This window comes from Dermacentor variabilis, chromosome 4 (assembly GCF_050947875.1).
Source record: "Dermacentor variabilis isolate Ectoservices chromosome 4, ASM5094787v1, whole genome shotgun sequence".
Taxonomy (NCBI): domain Eukaryota; kingdom Metazoa; phylum Arthropoda; class Arachnida; order Ixodida; family Ixodidae; genus Dermacentor; species Dermacentor variabilis.
The window spans coordinates 231,729,613-231,756,038 of record NC_134571.1 but is presented as its reverse complement, the minus strand read 5'-3'; the positions used below and the strand labels follow the sequence as shown (position 1 = coordinate 231,756,038).

General features: G+C 46.3%; 1 protein-coding gene across 2 annotated transcripts in view; it reads left to right on the top strand.

Annotated features, from left to right (window-relative positions):
* Positions 1-15,783, top strand: part of LOC142578158 (uncharacterized) — a 303,814-nt gene extending 288,031 nt beyond the window's left edge. The window contains exon 4 of one of the 2 annotated variants that reach the window (XM_075687560.1): positions 15,696-15,783. The gene's annotated coding sequence lies outside the window, so the exon portion shown is untranslated. The remainder of the gene's footprint in view (positions 1-15,695) is intronic. The other variant, XM_075687561.1, reaches the window with a different exon arrangement.
* Positions 15,784-26,426: the final 10,643 nt, after the last annotated feature.

Below are 26,426 nucleotides of genomic sequence, written 5' to 3'. Positions count from 1 at the left end.
GTATCGTTTTCTCCGATTCAATTACTCCCGAACGTCACCTACTTACCACCCAGAGTTAAAGCCACTATTGCGTGCGCACGCGGTGCGCGGTCTTTTACGAACCGCTTTCGGGTCGCGCTCGTCAATCGTCTCGCGCACGGCGTGCACTTCTCCTCGCGACAGGCCTTCGCTCTCTCTCTTCGCTTCTTTTGTTCCACGTTAAAAAAAAAAACACTCCAACCGGGGAGTTCCTTAGTTCCTTCGTTCCCGTTCATTCGCCTTCAGTTTTGCGTCGAGGTGGGATGCCTCGGCAATGTGGCAATTGAGCAATTGACCTTCATCATATACTAAGTGTTTCATTACTCTTCCCCCATGCCATTTCACAAGTTTTCAGGTTTCAATAGTTTCACCTTCGCCTTTACTTCGGTTGATTGTTGTCTTTTCACTCTGTCATCTTGGTTATCGTTTCTCCTTTTTACGTCACTAGTGTTGATCTTGTTGTAACCATGTTTTACAGTTACCATCGCGCTTTTACATTCCCTCACTTATTGCCTACACTTCGGTTACTGTCATTACATGTGTCGGCTTCATTTTTTTGGATCGCTGAATGCTTGTGCTCACAACAGATTGGTTCGTTTTTTTCTATCATATTTATTCGGTGCAAACTATGTTACAGTTAGTCTGCAGAATTCTCTTATGTTATCTGCACAAGTGTGATTGACGATGTGGTCATGTGCCGGGGAGCCGGTTTGAAATAGCCTATACTCTGGTTTCATGAATAAACAGAGGGCAGCCTGCACTCACGGTCTGCTGTGAGTTTCTTTCGTTGTCCTCGTTTCTCGCGCCTCTTTAACCTACCTTCTCCGCACGGCCGTCTTCATAATTTTCGTGTTACTTCACGCCATCATTATGCACAAGTCACCGAGGCAACACATGCGTAATGCAGATTCAGTTTAGAAACTAGGCCTCTAATTCGAAAATAACACGCGAACAAGGAGCGCGCCGCAGAAGCTCTCAAGCATCACAGCGGCGGCACGCGCCATCGGCGGCAGCAGAGCTGTTGTGGAAAGGGAAAACAAGTGCGCATTTGCGGGCGGACCATAATATGCTTAGAGCAGCGCCTTTGTTGTTTTTCGAAAGTTTTGCTTAGTACTGTCGGGGTTGAGCCAAAATAAAAAGTGAGCTTGTTTTGTTTTTGTTGTTGTTTTTTTCTTGCGAGGAGTGGGGGTTTGGGCAGGGAGATTTGTCGAAGAATTCTGGCCATTGAACCTTCGGCCGTATGTCGAACTTCGCCGCAATGCACCAGCGTAAATCGATGGGCAATATTTAGAAACAAAATGATATTTTGTGGCCGCCGTGGAAACAAGTTGTTGCATTGTGGTGTCTTAGAACGCTATCGGATATTGACTCGGGCTCGTTAGTTTATGACCTTAAGGAAACAGCGCTACCACACGTGACGACACAAGAAGGAACTCACAGAGAGAGCGCTGACTGAAAGGTGTATCAAGATATGACAACTGTGCGAATAGAGAAACTGAGATGTGTGATGAAAACGAGCACTTTTAATTGTTGTTTTGCTTTTACCGTCTCAAGATAAAGATCAAGACTTGATCTTTATCTCTGTATAGAAGGCAAGGCGTGTGAACAAATTCATGCAGTTGCTAGCGCCGTGCCCGCGTGTTCCTTCTTGTGTGTTGTAGCGCTGTGTTCTTGTAGCCGCAGAATACAGCCCCAATATGTTTTGAGCAGGATCAGCGGCTGCGGTAAGAAAAACATCTCATCCTCCTCGCGATCGTCGACGAGGTCCCGAAGTGACCTCGGCGACATTGCGACGAGGTCACTTGGATTTCAGAAGGCGGTCACGGGCAATTTCCCTTGCGTGGGCACAGCGGGCGATGACGTCAAGTGCATATTCACTGGTCGGTGCCACGTGAACAGGGAGGGCTGTGTCGAGGGGCAGTGCTGGTTCTCGGCCGAACAGAAGGAAAAATGGGGAATAACCGGCTGTGTCGTGGCTCGAAGAATTATAAGCAAATGTGAAAAACGGTAGAGCGAGGTGCCAGCCAGTGTGGTCTGAAGAGACATATATCGCGAGCATGTCATTGAAAGTGCGATTGAGACGCTCCGTGAGGCCATTGGTTTGCGGATGGTATAGCGTGGATAGCTTGTGTCTCGTGGCACAGGACTGCAGGATGTCCGCGATAACCTTTGATAGGAATGTCCGGCCACAGTCTGTGAGAATTTGTCGGGGAGCTCCATATAATAAAATCACGTCGCGTAGAAGAAAATCTGCGACATCTGTGGTGCAGCTTGTAGGAAGCACTCGGGTGATGGCGTAGCGCGTGGCGTAATCCGTGGACACAGCGATCCACCTGTTACCAGAGGTAGAAAGAGGAAAAGGGCCAAGTAAGTCCAAACCGACGCGAAAGAATGGTTCCCCAGGAATGTCGAGTGGTTGAAGGTACCCAGCACGGAGCGTCGATGGTGTCTTGCGTTGCTAGCATTTCTCGCACGCAGCTGCGTATCTTTGAACGGAGCGAGGAAGCCCTGGCCAAAAGAAGCGTCGGCCGAGCCGGTCGCAGGTACGTGGCACAGCCAGGTGACCGGCAGTGGGGAGGTCGTGAAGTTCGTGGAGAACAGCCAAGTGAAGGTGATTAGGGATCACAATGAGTAATACAGGGCAGTCAGGGTGAACGTCGTGGCGGTAGAGTACGCCATATTGAAGTGTGAATAAGCGAAGGGATGTCGGCAAGTGACAATTTCAGGCGGTCAACGATGATACGCAAGGACGGGTCCCGGCGATGCTGCTCGGCAACATGGAGCAGTGGAAAAACAGAGAACACAGACGTCGGTGTCACTATTAGACGTAGAGGTCGCGTCTTCGACTGGGTAGCGAGAGAGGCAATCTGCGTCCTGGTGTTGTCACAGTGTAGGGATATTCTTGTAGTCGGAGGGCCCAACGACCGAGCCGGCCAGTAGGATCTTGAGCGACGAAAGCCAACAGAGCGCATGATGGCCTGTGATTAGTGAGAAGGGCTTGCCATATAAATATGGGCGGAACTTTGAAACAGCCCAGAAGAAATCAAGACATTCGCGCTCGGTAGTCGAATAGTTGCGCTCTGCAGTTGTGAGGAGCCGGCTAGCCTAGGCTATAACGCGTTGGTGTCCGTGTTGGCGTTGCGATAAGATGGTGCCGATCCCATAACCATTGGCATCGGTTCGAACCTCTGTAGGTGCGGACGGATCAAAGTGGGCCAAGACCGGTGGATTAGTGAGAATCGCGACAAGTCGTGAAAATGCGGCAGCCTGAGAGGAACCCCACGTAAAAAGCACATCTTTCTTCAGAAGTTCAGTGAGTGGTCTAGCGATTGCTGCGAAATCTTTCACGAACCGTCGGAAATAAGAAAAGAGCCGCACAAAACTCCGGTCGTCTTTGACAGACTGAGGGACAGGAAAAGCTGTTGCTGCTCAAACGTTCTCCAGGTCTGCTTGTACTCCGAAAGCATCGATGACATGGTCTAGCGCTGTAATCCGTCGGCGCCCGAAGTGACGCTTCGATGAGTTTAATTGGAGCCCAGGCTTGCCGAAGACGTCAAGGATAGCTGCGACGCACTCTGGGTGCGTCTCAAATGTAGGAGAAAACACAAGGACGTCATCGAGGTAACAAAGGCAAGTTGACCACTTGGAACCTTGAAGCGGAGAGTCGATCATCCGTTCGCACGTGGCGGGGGCATTGCATAAACCGAACAGCGTAACCTTGAATTGGTAGAGGCCATCTGGAGTAACGAAAGCGGTCTTTTCTTGGTTTTGCTCATCGACAGAAATCTGCCAATGACCAGATCGAAGGTCAATGGACGAAAAGTATTTGGCACCGTGAAGACAAGACCATCGTCGATTCGTGGTAAAGGGTAAACGTCCCTTTTAGTAATTCGGTTTAGGTGGCGGTAATTAACGCAGAAACGCCACGTGCCATCTGTATTTTTGACGAGCATGACCGGCGACGTCCAAGGACTCGATGAGGGCTCAACAGTGCCTCTGGGGAGCATCTTGTTTACTTTCTGCTGAATAACTTGCGGCTCTGCCGTGAACACGCGATACGGTTTGGCGGTGGATGGGAACAGCATCACCAGTGTTTATCGGATGCTTAACAAGGGACGTCTGACAAAGTGGTCGATTGTCAGTTTCAAATATTTCGAGGTAGGAAAGCAAAAGGCGATATAGGGTGGCTGCTTGGTCAGGTGCAAAGTGCGGAGCGACCATGGGACGTAATGGGCTGTCCAGGTTCAAGGAATCCTGTGGGTAATCAGGAGGATCTGGAGACGCATCGGCTGCAAAAGCAGTGACGTGGTCGTCTGTCACTGACCTGAGCATGGCCACTGCTATGCCATCAGGTAACACTTGCTTTGTCAAGCCAAAATTGATAACGAGTAGACACATCCGATTAGCGGCAAGGGTTACGGCGGAGTGTGGTACAGAGATGTCTTGCGCCAGGAGGACATCACGAATAGGTGCGACGACATAGTCGCCATCAGGCACGGTTGCCGTTGAGGCCAATTCGATGAAGGTTAAGGCTTTTGGAGGTAAGCGAACAAATGGTGTAGTGCAGAGGGTGTTCGGTTGTTCGGAGCGAACGTCTGAAAGAAGAGGAAGCTCGAGGCACAGCGTACCGGCAGAACAGTCGGGGAGGGCAGACTGCATCGTCAGAAAGTCGAGCCAGAAGATTAGGTCAGGAGGGCAACTGGTCAGCACGGTGAACAGGAGCGGAACTTCGCGGGCAGCAATTGCTATGCGAGCAGTGCACATACCCCTGATGGCAACAGTGGCGCCATTGGCGACGCGTACAGCTGGAGTGATGGCAGGCTTAAGGATTTTTTGAGGCGGCGATATAGGTTAGCGCTCATTATGGACACTTGGGCTCCTGTATCAATTACTGCCGTCAACGGAACACCATCTACGTCTACTTCAATTAGACTCGTGTCGGTGAGGAGCGTCAATGGAAGATTTAGACAGGACGAACGTCATGTAGCACTACCTCCAAAAGCTTGAAGTAGTAAAGGCAAGGCGCAGAAGACCAGGACTCAGGAAGAAGAACACAAACGACAGGACCGGCGCCGGTCCTGTCGTTTGTGTTCTTCTTCCTGAGTCCTGGTCTTCTGCGCCTTGCCTTTACTACTTCAAGCATGAACCAACTAGCCCAAGCAAGAGTTTTACTTGACTCCAAGAGCTGCATGGCCTAGTTTTCCGTCCGTCGGTTTGGCGAGAAAAAGCGGCGAGGTTGGGGTGACGGGGAGCGACGGCGTTCAGGCGACGGCAATCGCACGGAGCTGCAGCTGCCAGGGGCATCAGAAGTAGAGTACAGACAGCGAGGTGAAAAACGGCGAGCGTCGGCGTATGGGTGAGGCGCAGGGAAGGAGCTCCAGTAGGGCGGCATCCGGGTGATGCGGCAGTGGCGGCATACATGACCAACGAAAGCAGATCGGTTTGTCGTCTGGAGTTCGCCATTCAGCAGGATTGCGAGGTCTGGGAGCGAAATACTCGTCCTTACAGGCTGTGGACATGGGAATGGGCGCCAAATCAGGTCGCGAGGCAGAGCAGGTGGTAAGGAGGCCAAGGTTTGCAATTTCTTGCCGCAAAACTGCTTGAATAACGGAAATAGTGGGGGACGCTTGGTGAAAGGTACCGTCAGGGGGTCGTGGATGAACGGGGGCCGGTCTCGCCGCTTCAATCTCACACCGAACGATATGTGTGGCGTGCTCTTTAAATGGTCGTGTGGCGGTAAGAGCGGAGCAAGAGGACGTCGCAGGGGTGTTTGGGCGCCGGGAAAACTGCCGAACGACGCGGCGGTTTTTGGCTACCTCGAAGCGGCGGAATTCTTTGACGATAGCGTCGACGGTAGAAACTTCGTTCTAGACGAGCAAACTGAAGGCGTCGTCCGCGATGCCTTTTAGGATATGACCCACCTTGCCAACCTCAGTCATCTGCTCGTCGACTTGCCGCCAAAGCGCGAGCACTGCCTCTATGTAGGAGACATACGATTCGGTCGAAGACTGGACACGGGTGGCAAGCTCTTTTCACGCAACCTATTGGCGACCTGACTGGTTGCCAAATAGGTCGGGAAGCCACTATTTGAAAATGTCCCAGCTGGAGAGCTCGATCTCATTCGTGCGAAACCAGACACTCAATGTCCCGTCCAGATAGAAGATCACATTGGCAAGCATGATGGTAAGGTCCCAGTGGTGGCTTTGGCTAACACGCTCATACATGCTGAGCCAGTCGTCGACGTCAACGTCATTTTGGGCGCAGAATGTCCCAAGATCACGGAAACAAGGAACCGAAACGTACGCTGTGGTTGGCGCCGCAAGAATAGGTGGCGACGGGGTGGTTTCATCGGAAGCCATGGCTGAGAAGACGACGGTGCGGCCGCTTCGGAGCTCCGTGGCAGGGTTGCCAGTTCCGCTTAATATAAGCGAATGTGGGCTTCTTTTTTCACCGAGTCGCTTATAAATTTTTACAGTCGCTTGTCGTGCTTTTAGGGCTTACTCGCGCTTTTCCTGCAAATATTGTTATTTTAATGCCCGTCGCGCGCGTTTGTCGTTAAATATACGTGATAGCAGCAGGAGTCACAAAGTACGAAACTGTCCCTATTCATTCATCAATGTTTTCACGCCTTGCCAGCACTCGTGGTCGTCTATGTCGTAGTGTGTTGGCGGTGTTCTTTGTGCAAAATGGCTTCGAAGTGGTCGAAATATGGCAAACGATATTGTAAAGAGTGGGAAAAGGAAGCGCAGCTGAAGGACTGGTTACGCCCAGTCACCGAAGACGATAAAAAAGCTGCATGCAAGTATTGCAAGTGTGAAATCCGCGCTCATCATGCCGACCTCGTTCAGCACATGGCAACAGAAAAACACGCGAAGAACTCCCGGCCACTTTCCAGTGCACGTTTGACAACCATGGGCGTCACCAAATCATCGCCTCCAATGACAACACCAGAATTGGAGCTCAAGCTGGCATGTTACTCAGCGTGTCATGCCACTATCAACTCTGTGGATTATCTCGGCGAGCTGTTACAGTCGTCCACGGCGTGCGAGGTAAAGCTGCACCGAACAAAATGTGCAGCACTAATAACAAAAGTTCTTGCCCGTTGCCTGCTTGAGGATCTCGTGAAGGATATAGGTGGCTCGCAGTACTCATTACTGATTGACGAAAGTACTGACGTAGCAAATGAAAAGCAGGTCGCTGTCGTGGTTCGCTATTTCAGCACCTCACTAAAAAAAGTTGTGTCCACGTTCCTGGGACTGTTGACGCTCGAGGGTACAAGTGTCCAACAGATTGCAAAAGGCCTCTTAGACTTCTTGACCAGTGTTGGTCTTGATTTCATAAGGTGTATCGGAATTGGAACCGACGGCTGCAATGTTATGGTTGAGAGGAACAATTCGGTGTACACACACTTGCGTCGAAAAAATGAGAACCTCATGCTAGTCAAGTGCGTGTGTCACTCGATTCAACTATGTGCAAGCAAGGCAGTAGAAGTGCTGCCCCGCAGCCTAGAATTCCTGGTTGGCCGTTCGTAGAATTGGTTTTCGCACAGTTCACTGCTGCTTCAGGAGTACGGCAAAATTTACAGACTGATGAACAACGGCAAAGAACCATTAAAGTTGGTTCAGCTGTCGGGAACGCGGTGGCTGTCAATCTCTGGCTGCTGTAAACGTATACTGGAACAATGGGAGGAACTCAAGCTTCACTTTACCATCTGCAAGGACAAGTACCGTTGCTATGACGCTGAGATTCTGTCCGAAATGTATCGGAATCCTGTCAACAAGCTGTACCTAGTGTTCCTGAACCATTGCTGCAAGAATTCTCAAGAATCAATAAGCTTTTCCAACTTGAAACTGCAAATCTATTGAAACTGGTTGATTGCCTTCAGAACCTTTCCCGGTCATTGATTTGCAGAGTGCTCAACCCGTTGTATACATCCCAGCTGCAGGAGAAAGACTTCTGGAAGTCAACCTGGAGGACAGTGCGACCCATCTTCCACTTTCTGCTGTGGACTTTGGAGTGCTGTTCAACATCGAAGTCGCAGCATCCAAACTTAACGCCGAGAAAGAAAAAGACGTTAAATTGAGATGCCGGGATTTCATTTTTGAGGCTGCAAAGCAAGTGCAGCTTAGGCTTCCTCCCAAGATTCAGCTATGGCATTCCATGAAATCATTCTCGCCCGAGAACGTATTGAGCCAGGTAAAACTGCCCCTTCAGGACGTGCCTCTCCTCAAACTGTTCACGGGAGATGTAGGACTCCTGGATACTCAGTATAGGCGGCTGTGCTTCCTTACTTGGAAAAATTTAAACGACAAGGACGGCGCTTCTTTCTGGGCAGAAGTGCTAGATTTCAAGGATGCAAGCGGCGAAAGTTGTTTCAAGGAAATAGCAGAGTTCGCTCTGTCATTGTTGGACATGCCCCTTAGCAATGCCGATGTCGAGCGCGTGTTCTGGCACATGAACCTGGTGAAGTCGCGCCACCGAAACAGAATGAAGAATCCAATGTTGAGCGGCATCCTGCAAGTACGTTATGGCCTAAAGTTTCGAGGTGTTTGCTGCCGGGACTTTCAACCGACATTAAAAATGTTGTAGCTATTCAACTCTCAAAATATGTATGGTTCCGAAGTGGACGCGGAGGATTTTCCCGATGAGTCGAACACATCCGACGATGACTGTGGGTAGTTGAGCCATGAAATGAACCATAGGTTGGATGAGTCAACACGTAACTTCATTCATGTACAGGACAACGCGCAATGACCAGGGTGCAGACTACCCTGGGGACAATGTTAAAAAACTACATGAGTGTTTTCGCTCATTCTTGCGGATATTGTTGCTGTTCAAAATAATTAAAATGATTTGTTCGCCTTCGCTTCAAATTTGTGCGATTTTTTGATACTGTATTTAAACGATTTGCAAGAATCAGAAAATTTGTTATCGTCCGCTTCTTTTGGGCTTCTTAGCAAAAGTCGCGCGGCCTTTTTGGGGCTTGTTTTGGGGTGGTTATTTGCTTATTTGCTCGGCAGCATCTGGCGACTCTGCTCCGTGGCGAGGACAGGGAACGTTCCACCTCCACCGCGATGTTTTGCGAAGGAAGAGTCAGCAAGACGAGCAACTATTTACAGGTTATATTTACTACAGCAGTTGCAGCGCTGACCGGATAGATTCACAGTGCGAGCCCAGTTCGTTCTTCCTCCTATTTTTTCGAGTGATGGTGCCCAGGCGCCTTGTTCAAACAATCAAATACCACACGCGTGTAGCAATATGAATAACAAGTAATGAACGCAAGGGGTGCCCGAAATTATTTAGTCAATTCATAAGAAGCCAGGAAGTTCGCTTCTCATAAATGGGTTGTATTGGTTGGTATGGCTACTGTAGTTTGTTTGGAATATTGTCCACATCAGTCCTGTATTTCTGGCAGGAGAGGACGTGATCCTTAAATGCATGACTGCTTTTACTTTTGGGAAGTGCCTATGTCCAAGCCTAGGAAAAAAACTGAACACTGGCAGTTGATATTTGAGAACTTTATGCACTCATCATTAGCAGCTGCTAAAATATGAACTTAAGGATTTGACGGTATTGCAAGAAATAGCTTCAAAAAAGTATAACTCAAGGAACAAGAGGCAGAAGAAAGCCTGTCTTATGAATGGCAGCTCCAGATGCATACACCATTGCAGAGGTGCTACTTTTGCTTTGTGTTGAAGGTGAAGAACCAAATACTGCCAAAAAAGTCAGTTGAAGAACGTAACTCTATTTGGCAGAATTGTGTTTAAAGCACAACCAACATTCAAATCACTACAATAGCAACGAGCACAGCCATCAGTCGTCAAATGTTATCTCGCCGGTCAAGTTCGTCTGCTATTTACGGATGTGTCATGGTACACTTCAGATGAACTTCTGGTGCTTGTGTGCATTCAGGAATGCACAACACTATTGCTGATGTGTGCGCATCCTGAAAAGATGTGCCTAATTTGCTACAGGGTTGGCAGCAATGTTCAGGAAATTTCAGAAACTGTAGGTACACGCTACGGTTGCTATTAATATGGCGTACTGCTGCTCAGACGATGTAGCAGGTACAATTTCAAGCCATGGCCACTGCATTTAAATGGAGGTGAAAAGCAAGAAGACTTGTGTACGTAGATTTATGTGCATGTTAAAGAAGCCAAGGGCGCGAAAATTCATCCATAACCCTCCATTACGGTGTCATCCGTAAACTGTTGTGCAGTTTCATGACACTAAACCCCGCAATTCAGCAAGAATTATTAAAATATTGTAGGTTCACTTTGTGCCGAGCGACAACTCGATAACACAGATAATTCAGTGAGAATGAACAGTGAAGAAAAGTAATACAAGGAAGTGTGGTCCTATGTTCCTTCAAAGGTGCTCATTTTTTACCTGCCCAGCTCACATCATCGTTTCATTGAATTATAGTAATTGGACAAGAAAGTCTGCTGGTCCTTGAGAGTTAAAAAAAGTGTATGATTAGAAGTGATGGCAACAGCAGCAAGGATTATTTCATGGGTATTACCAAGCACAGAACAAACAAGGGAGGACTTTTGATGCAATGACCCATGCTTATGAGATATCTTAAATTTTGAATACATCAGCATACATTATATTCAGCTGCCTCAGTTGCTTCCTAAGTGCAAGTTGCTGCCAGTTGATTACATATTGTTTCAGTAAGTTAAAGGACAATGTTTGGAAAATCTTTTGTGGCTTATTTTAATGCAACCTGCTTGATAAATCAGCCAGTTGAAATTGTCTTGAAATAGCCCAAGTATTTTCCAACCATACATTGTCATTTCATTGGTGTTTGCTAGCACATAGCCATATTTATGCTTCTAAGGCTGAGGAGCTATTACGCAAACACTATTAGGAGACCTTATATTAGCAAGACAAATGATCCAAATTTTGATACATTTGTGTGTAGGCAACTAGTCTTCACTACCATTTCAAGCGAAAGTTAGTGAACGAGCCATTCATTCAAAGTCCGTTGAAGTACCATATCAGAGAGAATTAGTCTAGCTTTTCCGACACCTAGCCATACCAAAGCAAGAGTGCATATGCGCTTAAAGCAGCCCCTCGATCATTCAATGGCTTCTTGCCAAGTGTTGCATGAACGTGACCCTAATCCGCTCCCAATTTTTGAGTACCGAAAGTAAGAAAATAAGTATACCAATATGTAACGCGCCGCCGGTTCGCAATCCTTATATATATATATATATATATATATATATATATATATATATATATATATATATATATATATATATATATATATATATATAATTTTTATATTATATATCTTGAAAGCAAATTGCGGTGTGGACAAAGGTCTCTCAGCGCCGGCAGCTTTGTGTACGCTGTGCTTTCGAAGTTTATTTCGAGTTGAATTGAGCGACCGCATGAAAATCAATTCGCTCGCTGCTGCTACCACGCTTCCTTACTCCTTACTTATTCCTTACTTACTCCTTACTTTCCGCGGTCATCCTGCAAAATGTGTTCATGTTTACCTGTGCGCGCGTGACATTGTTCAAGCTCGCGCATTTGACCAACGGAGCCGCATCTCGACGGGGGTGAAATAAAAAACGGCCACGTACTTGGATTTATGTATACGGTAAGAACACTACGGTGCTAAAATAAATCCGGAGTGCGCCACTACGGCCTGCCTCATAATCCGATTGTGGTTTTGGCACGTACCAGCCCCATTATACAATTCAAGTTTAATGCTTCTGCCACGATGTAATGTGCCATGTGAGGCAATGACACTCCTCAGCCCTCTCACAGGCTATGAAATATGGCTCGCAACAAAGCCTCAAGCAAACATCTCTCCCTTTCTGTTTTCTGTACGACACAGACAAACAGCAGCAATGCTCGCAAAGTAAAGTTTAACGGCAACTCACCAATCTAGTGTTGGACAAAACATTAAATAAACAAAACATTTGCCATCAACATCATCGCTAATTATCGTCAATTAAAGTAAACAGCACAGAGAGCTTCGCTTACATCGATTCCTACAGTGCGTAGGATCTGCATACTTTTTCTTGTGAGCTTTGTAATGAAAGCGGCGCGGCGACAGCGTAATTTGCACTTCATTGGCCTAACATACCAAGCACAACGAGGTGGCACTTTCGAGCGATTACTTTACAGATACTGTTTTAAATTTCATCATCACCATCATCAGCCTACTTTGTGTCCACTGCAGGACGAAGGCTGCTCCCTGCGATCTCCAATTACCCCTGTCCTGCGCCAACCGATTCCGACTAGCACCCGCGAATTTCCTAATTTCATCGCCCCACCAAGTCTTCTGCCTTCCTCTACTGCGCTTCCTTTCTCTTGGTACCCATTCTGAAGCCCTAATGGTCCAACGGTTATCTAACCTGCGCATTACATGACCTGCCCAGCGCCATTTTTTTCTCCTAATGGTAATTAGAATATCGGCTATACGCGTTGGTTCTGTTATCCAAACCGCTCTCTTTCTGTCTCTTAACGTTATGCCTAACATTCTTCGTTCCATCGCTCTTTGTGCGGTCCTTAACTTGTTCTCAAGCATCTTTGTCAGCCTCGAAGTCTCTGCCCCATATTTTGCACCGGTAAACTGCACTGATTATACACCTTCTTTTTCAATGATAATGGTAAGCTCCCAGTCAGAAGCTGACAGTGTCTGCCGTATGCGATCCAACCCGTTTTCATTCTTCTGTGAACTTCCTTCTCATGACCAGGGTTCCCCGTGATTAATTGACCTAGGTAAACGGACTCCTTCGCAGACTCTAGAGGCTGACAGGCGATCCTGAATTCTTGTTCCTTTGCCCAATTATTCATCATTATCTTTCTCTTCTGCATATAATTCTTCAACCGCGCTCTTACACGCTCTCTCTGTAAAGGTCCTCAACCTCAATCAGTTGTAACTCGTCTGCAGTGTTGCTGAATAGAACAATGTCATCGGCAAAATGAAGGTTGCTGAGGTATTCGCCGTCGATCCTTACTCCTAAGGTTTCCGAGGTAAATAGATTGAATATTTTTCCAAGCACGCCGTGAATAAGGTTGGAGTGATTGTACCGCCTTGTCGGACCCATTTCTTTACAGGTATCTTCCTACTTTTCTTGTGTAGAATTAAGGTAGGTGCGGAATCTCTGTAGCTATGTCCCAGGATAATTAAGTAAGCGGTCTGTACTCCTTGATTACGTAATGTCTCAGTGAGTGCTGGTATCTCTACTGAAACAAATGCCTTTTCATAAACTATGAAAGCCATATATATAGGCTGATTGTACTGTGCGGATTTCTCGATTGCCTGACTGATGACATAGATGTGATCCATTGTATAGTATCCCTTCCTGAAACCTGCCTGTTACCTTGGTTTACTAAAGTCCAGTGTTTCCGTTATTCTATTGGAGATTATCTTGGTGAATATATTATATAACACTGGTACTCTGGGAGTAAGCTAATGTACCTATAATTTTTCAATTATTTAACGTCTCCCTTTTTGTAGATTAGTATAATGTTTGCATTCTTCCAGGTTTTGGGACTCTTGCTGTTACAAGACTCTATATCGGACTGCAGCATGGTACAGTACCGGAAACGCTGGTGGTCGTTAACGGCAATGCATGTCGCGCGGAGTCGTGCGAAATCTCACAAAAATAACTGTATCTCCGACAGGTATTGGCCAAGAATACTGCTCTCGATTGTCGTCGAAGACAATATGAACCAACAGGAGCTTTTACAAAGATGTGCTCTGTTGGCATCAAGGAGGTTATATTGAGTATATGAACTCCTTCGTCGGCATTTCGTGATGGCAAGACGCTGTGTCTTTCAGCGCGGCATTGGCAGTTGGCGGTTGCCAACGGCGTTAATGCGGTTTTGGTTTCGTATCTGATGGGAACGTAATGGCGATTGTTTACTCATTTTCTTTGAAAAAAAAGTACATGTTAGATTCTGGTAAATACGGCTGTGTTGCTTGTGCCCCTGTACGGATCGTTGTCAAACATGTTTGTTTGGTCATCCTTGATGTTGCCATGGCACTGTCTCCAGTTGCAGTTTTTCTCATCTCAACTGTTTTTGTCTTTCACTGTACTGGGTTGGAACAGATGTTGGTACCTGTGGTCGTCGTTTAGTGAGTATTTCAGTATGCTCCTTCTTTTATCGTTTTGTCTTCATTTAAAGTATAAGATGTGGAGGAAAAACTGGCCTTGATGTTCCCCCTTTTCTGGGCATTTTCTGCATCCTTTGCACAAGCATGAATTTTTCGCAGCTGCTTCCATCTTTTTCACAGCGCACAATAATGTGGAAATAGACTGGGTGTTTCCATGTATGTGACCCTCTTCTCGTGCAGTGCGAAATAAGCACGTACCACAAACGAGCTGTGACATGTAGTTTGCTCTTGTCATTGCTGGAATTCTGGCTTTAGCTTCAAAGCCGCACTTGGCACTATTTACACAACCAAGACATCTCCAGGATTGGAGTGGTGCCTGACACCGGCAAAGATGCCTAGAGCTAGTGGGGGCTATACTAATCCAGGTACGACCAAATTAGGAAGGACCACTAAGCTTCAACGAAGAAACTCCTTCACCAGAACAGGAATTGTCCTCCCTGTTGCAGTATTCGGTCACTACCTCCCCCCGTCAGGATTCCTATAATTACCCATGGCCCTCAGTCCCCAGCAGCTGCGGAGCACCTGACCAATCCGGCACTCAGACCTGTCACGCATCATAGGGTGCTAAAAATGCCAGGGTTCGGACATAAAGAACGTGAGACTTCTGAACTCCAGAAGTCGTGCTCTTGCTAAATTGATTTTTGTGTGTCCTACCCCAATATTATTACGACTCCTGTTTCTGTCATTGAGTGCTGTAGCTAGTGGATGTATCCGACGCTACATGGAAACGCGGAAGCAAAATCTGGAGGTTTTGACCATCCTCATCAGCAAATCAGGGTGCATGGAAGGTGGCGATATCTATAGGGGCTTGTTGGTACGGCATATCTTATTTCATTGTTGCGCAAGCTGAACAAGAACAACAGAAAGGCGCATCTTACACACACAGCGCTGTGTGTGTCGGGTTTGCCTTTCTGTTGTCCTCGCAATGAAAAAAAAAGTTGTTGTTTTTTTTAGCACGAAAGTGTTTTGTGCTGAGCTCCACCGGAAATGGGTCCGGTATAGGTACGCCACGCAATCATCTTCGCCATCTGCCGACAAAACTCGCTCATTGTTTGCGGCCTCTATCAACAGCAGGAGGTAGTTGAAACACCCTACATTGCAAGTAGTTATTTAAGGTATTTCAGTTAGTAGCCTCCGTGTTGAGTCTACCATCACATACTTAAGAAATAAACTTGTTGCACTTGCGCAATAATTTTTTCAATGCTTTTACCAGTTGCAAAGGTGAAAAGAATGTCTTCTGTAGGAGTATGTAGTGTACGTCTTAGGAAATTCTTAATTACAGAAAGCCAGAGTGTTTGAAAATATGGCAAAAGTCATTCTGAGGCCTTGTGTATATTTAGGTGCCGAAAAAGAATTCCCTATAACTGCATACTCATTTTCTAGACGCATTGAAACGACAGCGGGCGCCCCTGGTAACTCGCCGCCTTGCTTGACTCGCGTCGTGTGGCTCGGTCATAGCGCCTTGCTCGTCAGGTGCACGATTTCAGAGTTCGTTTATTGCATACCATTGGACACTGCTTCTGCCTTGCCGCAGGTTTACCACCGAGTGCTTCCGACGGCCGCAAGCCCTTGGGTTGCCTCCGCTGATCCCTGGAAGAATGGCAAGCATGTGTACATAGGAAGCCAGTTGGAGCCGATGAGCAGACGATTCTGAAAACACCGCCGTTTATTTTCATTCTGTTTGCGGCACATTACTGGTCACCTGTTGGCGCCAGTAGTTGGATTTCAGCTTGGACTCCCACTTATCTTTTGTTTCGTCAGCGTGTAGCTGCTCATTTCAGCAGCAGCCAATAGGAAATGAAATCTTTCCACGTGCACAGCGTGCCACAGAAATGTTTGTAGCACCTACTGCAGTTTAATTTTATCAGACAGGCTTTGTCCATTCTTTGATATGATTGATCTAACCACGTGTTTCTTTACCTCCGCGAGTGCTCCCGCACCAATAAATGCAACCCTTTGAAAAAGATGCTGGCGGCCTCTGTTTCCTTACTCGTCCAGTCACCGCACATTTCACCGCCATCGCTGGTGCTTGCGTAGATTCCACAGTGCCCGCTGCTCGGCCACTGATTGGACCGCACGGCGAGCGATGCTCTTCGCGCCATCGGAGAATCGCTGGGTGACAGCCACGCTGCATCGCGAGGTCGCCTTTCTTCGCATCAGCGGGGGGTCCCGCTGATCGCGCGAACTCGGCCACTCAACTTGCCGCCGACCTGTGTCGCGCTGCGTTTCTTTACCGCCGTCGCATTTTCACCGGGCCACTAATGCACCAGAGACAGGAGTGTAATCACAAGTGTGTACGTGCATAATGTAGGCCCTCGTTAAAGAACCTAAGGTGGTCAAAATTAATGCGGAGTCCTCCATTACGGCGTGCCTCGCAGTCGAATCGTGGCACGTCAAAGCCGAGCATTTAATTTCGTGGATTTTAATATGTATGCAAGTTAACATAGGCGAAAGCGCTCGTCAAGTTTCGAGTAAGGCAGGCGAGACTTGTGCCGAGGGACAATGGTGATAATCTGCTGACACTTGTACAGCGAAAAGCCAGACGGTGAACGTTCACACATAACTGAGTTGTCTGGGCAGCAGCTGGCACACCTTTGTTATAAGAAATTTGGTGAGAGACAAGTCAATCAAATCTATCGAGAATGAGTCGCGAAATGTATTCAAGCGCGACATCTGGCCACCCATGAGAAATGAAAGCCGTTTTCTCATATATGGGTGCTATAACGTAAAACTATTCCAAACGTTTCTATTCCAATTCTGCAATGAGCCCACCGCGATTGGTTAAAAACTTTTTTCGACCACCCCCACTTCACCTTTCTGTCACGAGACGTCATGAAAACCACGATAGCTCCACATCTGATATATTTATATATATATACCTTTATTCATAAAAACAAGTGGTACAAAGTGCCAAGGCATTAGGAAAAAAGTTGCTACAAAAGCAACTTGACTGGTCCTAATAACCAGAGGGTCCAAAAGGCAGCAGACAGCAAGGAGCGAGAAAAAAGAAGAAAAAAAAGAAAATGAAAGGAAAAGAGGAACAACGAAAATGGAGAAAGGAAAGAGTAATGGCATGTAGTACATAGATTTCACTTAAACAATTTGCTGCACACATGAAACAGCTCTGGAAAAACAAACAATATAGATATATAGATACACAAAACTCTTAAAAATAAAAACATTTGGTACATGGTTAAACCCAATTCTTAGGGCAATAGAAATTATACAGGTCTCGGCCAGAACAATTTGGTACATCGATGGAGGCAGATCTGAGATTATTCAGCAGAGTGGGGAGAGTGTAACAAGTCATTTGGTTACCATGGTTGAACGCACATGCGGCACATGCCAGTATTCCGGGGACCTGGTGTTATAACATGGGTTGTTGTGTTTTAATCTAGCCAGAGATGAAACAAGGCTTACGTTCTGTTTCGTTTCTTTTAGGTATCCAAGAGCAAGGCGGTAGTTAAACATATCACTGGCTTTAAGTACACGAAGTTTTTTAAATAGGGGCTCAGATGGGGAGTCAGAGGGCATATCACTAATTACGCGAACAATTTTCTTTTGTATAACAAGTAAACGGTTAATATTTGTAACAGATGCGGTGCACCAAATAAGGCAGCAATAGTGAAGGTGGCTCGCAAACAAAGCATTATAAATTAACATTTTAATCTTTCGAGGCATGTAGCGAATAGAGAAAACGCGTCCAGTAATTTGGGAGAGTTTGACTGCAAGAAAATTAATATGATCGCTCCAGCTCATATTTTCATCAAAAAAGACCACGAGTGTTTTCACAGAAGGGACGAGTTCAATTTTAGAAGACCCTAACACCACGTCCCTATAAAGACAGGTATTCTTATTCTTCGGTTGAAATAAAATTGCCTTTGTTTTTTCAGCATTCATCTTGAGACCATTTTCTAGAGACCATAAGTACATTTTTTCCAAACAAGAGTTAGCCACTGACACTAGCTCCGAAGCATCATTGGACGGAAACAGGACAGTAGTGTCGTCGGCATAGATTATGAATTTGGCATCGGGATCGATATTAACGAGATCATTGACGTAAAGATTAAACAGAAGAGGCCCAAGGATACTGCCCTGGGGAACACCTGCCGTAACAGAAGAAATTTTGGACGATTTGTTGTTAACGCACACATATTGGCATCTATGCTGCAAGTATGACCGAAATAATTTTAAGGCGACACCGCGGATACCATAGTAGGTAAGTTTATGACTGATGGAGTCGAATGCCTTACTAAAGTCAATAAATACCCCTAAAGTAAGCTGGCGGTCCTCAAAATTTTGCAAGACGTATTCTTTCTGCTGAAGAAGTGCAAGCTGAGTCGATCTGAGTTTGCGAAAGGCATATTGCGAGTCAGTGAGGAGGTCTTTAGTTTCAAGGAAGTTAGATACACGGATAAAAATTATTTTTTCTAAAGCTTTCGAAAAGATTGGGAGTATAGAGATTGGTCTGTAGTTGGACATAGCTGATTTATCACCTTTCTTGAATATAGCTAACACTTTTGCAGCTTGCATTTTACGTGGGAAGACACCACTAGCGAGTGAAAGGTTATAGATATGCGTTAGCACTGGGGCAATTACATCGATAACATATTTAACAGGTTTCATCTGCAAGTTATCTATATCACACGTGCTACTGTCTTTTAAATTGGAAAAAATACGTATAAGTTCACCTTCATAAGTTGGCCGGAGAGAAACGGTGTCATGAGGCGCGGCTTTAATATAACGGCAGGCAGTGCTATTCGTGGGCAACGTGCTAATGTTTGTGAAATAATCATTAAAAACGTCAGGTAACATTTCAGGGCTAATATCAACCCCGTCTTTTTTAATAATAACAGGGAGTAGGGCATCAGGTGAACGACCGAGTAGCGAATTGACCTTCTTCCATATTTTCCTACTATCGCTCGAACAGGATTCAAAATACTTGTTATTATAGCGAATCTTAGCAAGCCGCAGCTGCTTATTAAGTTTATTACGGTATCTCTTAAACGTGGCTAGATCTGCCATGTCACGGGACACGATGAACTTGTTATATAGACTATTCTTTTCTTTTATTTCTTGGAATAGTTCGGCCGTGATCCACGGTTTTCTTATCTTTGAGGAGCGCTTTGTTCTAGTACGAGTCGGACAATGCCGATCGTAGAGCACACAAAAAATGCCCAAGAAAGTTTCATACGCGAAGTTAGCACATTTTGACTGAAAAATTGAACTCCAGTCAATATGTCGCAGTTCATCACGAAACTTCTGCATTCGCAAGAGTGTAATTACCCGAGTGGAAAATTCACATGGGGAACATCTTTTAATTCTGCGGTTTACACTGAAAACAATTGGCATGTGATCACTCAGAACAGAAGAACAGACACCAGCTTTGGTATTGCACTCAGGGAAATTAGTAATAAATAAATCAATACCGGTGGCTGTGTGGCCGGTCACTCTTGTCGGCACCGAGATAACGTTTGAAAAACCGTAGGAATGTAGCAAGAGCTTAAAGTCACGAGACAAAGGGGTAAATGCAAGTAGGTCAATATTAAAGTCGCCACCCCAACTAACTTCATAGCGATTATTAGAGATATAAGTAAAGAAGTTTTCAACGAAGAGAAAAAAACGCTCAGTGTTAACATCAGGCGGCCTGTACCATGCAGTAACCAATATATTTAGCATATAACTGAAAGGACCTCATAATCTTTGGTCACAGTACAGAAATCTTCTATACGCTGCACTACTAATTCGTTTCGAAGCAGAATGCTAACTCCACCGCCACGTGTAATCGTCCTCGACTGCGTGAAGCATCTGTAGTTCGGAGGGTGCCAAACTGCCGAGTTTTGGTGGTACCACGTTTCTGACAGCATGATAAAATCGAAAGAGACGCCTAGACTGCCAAGAAATGCGTCGAGATCATCATGTTTATTGCAAGCAGACTGACAATTCAAATGGACGCATTTTACGCCATTTCTGTGTGTAGGCCCAAAGTAGTTAAACAAGTCAGAAGGGCACACCCAATCAGCACAAGATATGGTTGACGTATACAAATACAGTCCCCAGGAATTCAGGAAACTAGTTTGGCAAGGTCATTGGGGCATTTTATCAAGTGCGCGCGATCGCCCTCTTCTTTTCAAACAAAAACTTTGCCACTTCGGTGCCATGCATAGCAAAAATCGTGCTCATGCGCCCATGCTTTAGCCAACTTCAGTAGGGCCCTGTTTTGCGTAGTTAGGTTTTCCATCATGTACGCGCCGTTCTGAACAGTTGGCAAAGCCTTACGTTTACCGAACCATTGATCCCTGGTCGATTGATTCGAGAAGCGGACGAGGATTCCAGGAATCTTATCTGAACTAGAAGGCAGCCGGTGGATCGCAGATACACTTTGCTCAGTTAATGGTGCGAGCTGAAGTTTTGACGCAATAGCGTTAACCTCAGACATTAAAGATTCCTTGTGTTTTTTCTGGATGCCATGAAGTTCAATGTTTAGTTTCGTGCTGTGGTATTCCACCAATTTCCTCAAGTTTGGACACTCTGTTGTTCAGGTTCTTAATTTCGACGTTGTGCTTCGCAACATCAGAAACAATGGTGTCGTATTTCTTGGCCATCATGTTCAGGGATTCTTCCATGTCATGAACGACTTTCTTCAGAGGAAGCAGTTCATCAAGTTTGCGGTTGATGTCAAGTAGCACGGTGGCAATGGTAGAATCATCGCTCTCTTTCTGACTTGAGCCGCCAGTTTTGCAATGTTTGCGGCAATCCTGACACTTCCACATTTTTTTTTTTTTGCTGTGCTCCCTTTGACTTGAACATGGATTCGGAAATCCCTGAACATGGGCCTAAGTGATAGGCCCCGAGACATTCGCAACAAGACATTGAGCGTTCGTCAGTATTGATGTTCCCATTACATTTAGTGCATATAGTATCTTGCAACGATGTCATGATGTCACAAGCATATGCAAAAAAAAAAGAACAGAATAAGACGGATATTACGAATACATGGACTAACAAATGCAAGATGGCAGCAGCAGCAGCGAGAGCGCTCTTCAGAAAATAGAGCTCAGGTTTACGGAATAGGGTTTAGACACCAACTTGAAATAATGGAAGCGGCGTTCGTGAGAGACGAGTTCACGTCCAGCTGCTGCTGCTGCCAAATGACTCGTTTCACTGTGAGGCCGCCGCTTTTATGGCCCAAGGTGGCGCCAAGATCCCGGTGACGTCGTAGGTCAGTCAATTGTACGCCTGGTGTAGATGCGTCTGGGCATGCGCAGAGCAGCGGAATACTGGCTGGTGACGGAGGCCCGATGATTAGGAATCTTGACAAGCCCCAGGAAAGCCAGGACGACAGGCGCCGAAACAGCAGCAGATAGCTGAAAAAATGGAAGCGGCGTTCGTGAGAGGCGAGTTCACGTCCAGCTGCTGCTGCTGCCAAATGACCAATATGACGTTTACACACTGATTATGCATAATTTGACCGAACAAAACAGAAATAGTTATTTCTGATTTGACGCATTTTCGCCATTTGCCCTCGGCTATTGGTCAAAAGTTTTCGGGCGGCACCCACTTCACCTGCCTCTTACAGGACGTCACAAAACCGCAAAAACTTGCCGCGTCAAAGTGACGCGCACGCGTTAAAGACGTATTAATATGCCGAACAAAACTGAATTTTCTTCTGAATAGCTGCAGGCTGCCCCGTTCCGAAAGGAATAAAAGATGGCTGCCGCCGATCGCTCCGGAACTGGCTACTCGCCCCTGCCGGAGAGCATGGGTTTATTTCCGTGTAAAAAAAAAATCTTTTTGCGTGGCCGTGTAACGTTCTCGAGAAATTTCGGCGCGTTTACTACCTCGTTCTGCCAAGTTCTCTTGGCTGACGATCCGTTTTAGAGTCATTCTTAAGCTTCCATTGCATGCCGCCGCGATTGTCGAGGAGCCACCGCCAGCTCAGTAAGAGAAAGCGGACCAATCGCAGACGCCGGCACCACCCTCTTCATGCGGTTATCGATATTCAGTGCAGTAGCTCGGCCCGATCGAATCCCTATCCACTTGAGCATGCTCGTCGCCTCTTGTGAGCTGATTAGATAAGCCGCTCAGTGCACGCAATGGTATTCGTTTTTCAAGCAAAGTGACCTCTTATGAACGAGGGGAGCATTTCATTGGTTTTTTCAGACAACGCTGTGGGTGACAGCCCGATGCTTGCGTCGGTGGTTACGGAAATTTGACGTGAGGAGATTGGAATTAAAACATATTGGAATAGTTTTACGTTATACGGCTCATGTAGTGTGATCTTTCGAGCAAGATTGCGGCGAACGAATAAAAGGCAAAATACTCAGTACATAAATCTCTTCAGAATAATTTGTTAACGTTACACCAACGTGACGTACGAGCCTTACAATACTAAGCTGTTGGGCTAGTTGGTTTAAGATGATTATTCCAAAGGGGAGCGCAGAAGCGTTGCGGTAAAGTGGAGACCTGGGGCGCTATAACGTAAAGCTATTCCAGACTTTTCTATTCCAATTCTACAATCAGTCCTCCGCGATTAGTCAAAAGCTTTTTTGGACCACCCGCACTTCACCTGTCTGTCCCGCGACCTCACGAAAACCACGATAACTCCTCATCTGTTATGACGTGTGCACACTGATTATGCATGATTTGACCGAACAAAAGAAGAATTGTTATTTCTGATTCGACGCCATTTCGCCATTAGCCCTCGGCTATTGGTCAAAAGTTTTCGGGCTGCACCCACTTAACCTGTCCGTCACGCGATGTCACGAAACCGCAAAAGTTCACCGCGTCAAAGTGACGTGTACGCGTTAAAGATGCATTAATGTGCCGAACAAAACTTAATTTTCTTCTGAATAGCCGCAGGCTGCCCTGTTCCGAAAGGAATAAAACATGGCTGCCGCCGGTCATTCAGGCACTGGATACACGCACCTGCCGGAGAGCATGGGTTTATTTGCGTATAATAAAACATTCAGGGTACCCATGTTACGTTTTGGAGCACTTTTGGCACGTTCACGCCCTTATTCTGCCAACTATTATTTGCTGAGGATCCGTTTTAGCGTCATTCTTAAGATTCCGTTGCATACCGCCGCGATTTTCGACCAGCCATCGCGAGCTAAGTAAGGAAAAGAGGACCCGTCAAAGACGCCGGCACAACCCTCTTCATCTGGTTATCGATTTTCAGTGCACTGGCTCGGCCGCATCGGATCCCTCTCCACTTGAGCGTGCTCCTCGTCTCGTCAGCCGATTAGTTAAGAGAAGCCGCTCAGTGTAGACAATGTTATTCGTTTTTCAAGCAAACAAAAGTGATCTCCTATGAACGAGGAGAGCGTTTTATTGGTCTGTTCAGACAACCCTGCGGGTGACCGACCGATCCTGGCGTCGGTGGTTACGCAAATTTGACATCAGGAGATTGGAATAAAAACATATTGGAATAGTTATACGTTATAGGGCCCCTAGATAGCAAGGATACTCACTTGCAAATAATCATATTTGCAGACACACACCACCAAAAACGATACTTCGCATGCGCTGCCATCAAGAATTGTGAAAAAAAAATTAACATTTTTTAAGAAAAATCGCCGAACGGGGCTTACATCACTACACCAATAACGACAGCTAGTGTGGGTGACAGGAACAACCACACGTACACGTGGCCTGAAAGCAATCATCCCCCCAACAAAAACTCCGGGGGGGGAGGGGCCGCCACACAGGAGGAGGCGCAGAAGCTTCAGCCTAGGGCGAAGAACGTCAATTCCTTGTCCATCATATGCACTGACGGGGCACTAATACAAAGGTTAAGGTGAGCGTGAATCTGACCTGCCTCGAGGATGTCCCTTTCGAGTCGGTCTTTGGATCTGCTTATAATATCCCTTTTATCGAAAAACGGTTTACAGCCACATTCCCTGCAGTGTGCAGGAAGGTGCGCGGAGTTGCTCAGGGTCTTTAAATATGAAGAATGTTTTCTTAGCCTGTCGTTTAGACAGCGGCCCGTCTGCCCAACGTAAACTTTTCCACAGTCGAGTGGTATCTTGTGCAACACTTAGGCGGCACAGGAGGCGAGCGTCTTCGTGTGTTTCTTTTCGCAGTTCTTCTAATGGCCGTTCTCAAGGGCACACAACCGAGAAAGCTTGAAAGGAGCGTGAAGACGAGATCAACGCCGTATTCTTGGCCGATCCTTTTGAGTTTGTAAGAAATCGTGTGGAGATATGGCATCACTACAAACTTATTTGGCCTCTGGCGTACCATACATTAGGTGAAGCCTGGAACTTCTTTAAAAGTATTGAACCCACTGCGACTAGCACATTCAACGCACATTCTACCTCTTGACTGCTCTCACACCAAACTGGAAAAACGGGGTATAGATTTGTCGTGCCTCAAGTCATCCCTGACCAAGTCTTGTGTACCGAGGGTTGGTCATAGTTTTGAACTACAAGTGTCTTGCCTGAAAGTCTAGGGATTCCCTACGACTGTGCTACTCGCAGTGGGTTCAACACTTAAAACCACTGAGACCGAGTGCTTCGCGGTGGTTCAGCGTGCATCGCATATTCTACTGCGTCAAAAGCCATGTAGGCAAAGTAACATAAGCATTTCATATGGTGCGTCAGAAGGATTTCAAAAAGGTAGGAAACGAATTGTGTATGATGTGATATCGAAATCTTTTATGGGGATGCTGTTTACATCTAGCCCCCGTGTGCATCATCCGCATGTTTTCCCAGAGGGGGTACTGTGGGAGGCTGGCGTCCGTATCGTGGACCATTTCGGGGAGAGGGAGAAAGAGTGTGGCGACGGTGCTGCACCAATAGAGATGGGCAGTAGGAGAGGGGGAAAAGATTGTGACGAAGCGCCTGCGTACGTGGCCTATGTTACTGTGATGTTGACGTCACGGCACGTCGCAGGTGCCGGCTGCAGTAGCGGATGCGGCAAATGCATGGAGGGTGCGGTGAGCGCGGCGGAGATTGTGTAGGCGAAGTCTTGAGCCGTACCACGAAAATTGTGATTGCATAACGTTTGCAGCCCTTGTGTGCAGCTCATGTATGCAGTCTAAACAGCTTCGCTGGTAATCCGTCCCCATATGAATGTTGCGGCCCTTCGAATTTTTCAAGTGTGCTTTGGAGAATGTCCCAGAAGAATACGTTATTCCTACACTTTACAAAACATTGATCAATCGTTTCAGGAGGTGAACACAAACGGTACTTTGCAGACGACGGCACGAAACAACCGCTTTTTCCAACCATCGTTTGAGAGCAAGGGTTGCCTAATGTAGCCAAAAGAAATCTGTTTTTATCATTCTACGGACACGCTTAACTACATCTAGGTAATAACATTCCACATAATTGAGGCGCCCGATAATGAGGAACTGGAAAAACGTTTGTATGAGTGCAGCAAAATATCTTTGTGGGAGGCAGGGAAAATATAATCCGTACAAAAGCGAGCGTTTAGAAATTGAAAGTCTTCAACTGCCTCTGTCAAGAAACACCAAAGGTGCATGTCTGACAGATGACGACAGAACTTTTTCTGGAAGGTAACTTATTAATCGAAGTTGTAACATCTCGCTCAGAAATGTACTATTTACGTCAAGAAAGAATAATGAAACGGAGAAGTCAAACAAAAGATAGCTCAAAGAAGAAGGAGCTCAACAAACTCATGAAAGAATTGAGTGTTTTAGAACAGCACAGCCGAAATAATAAGCTAGAAATTTATGGGAACCCCACTGACATCATCCGAAAACCCAATTTCAACGATGAAAGGAACTTTAGCTGTATCAAAGTGCATGTAAAAGAATGAGATATTGATGCCATTCATCCTCTAGACGTGCGCTCGTACAGACTATCGCAGTAAAATTTCCTACAAGCACAGTCGGGGATAAAGTTTTGTAGGTAGCAAGAAAATGCAGAGTAAACACTTCTATCCCAGGTTTTCAAGGCGAGAGCAACGCAGCCCATATTTATGAGCACCTGATCGCTGCCAACCAGGGCTGTGTAAGATACTTTGAAATTGTATCGAGATACGATACAATATACTCGGGAAACAAGTATTTGAGGCACAGATACAAGATACTACCGCAATTACTATATCCGATGTTATACTTCCTATTACCCTATTGCAAAACCCAGTGTCCAGTGCCATGCCGTATTATGGGCTCCGTGTCGCCCGCTGGATGCAATGGCGCTGGGCAGGCGCGGCATACTGGGAGGCGCTAGGTGCTGGTGCGAAAAACAGCTCTAGGGCGTAAAGTACCCAGTGCCTGGCCGCCGTATATATTTTT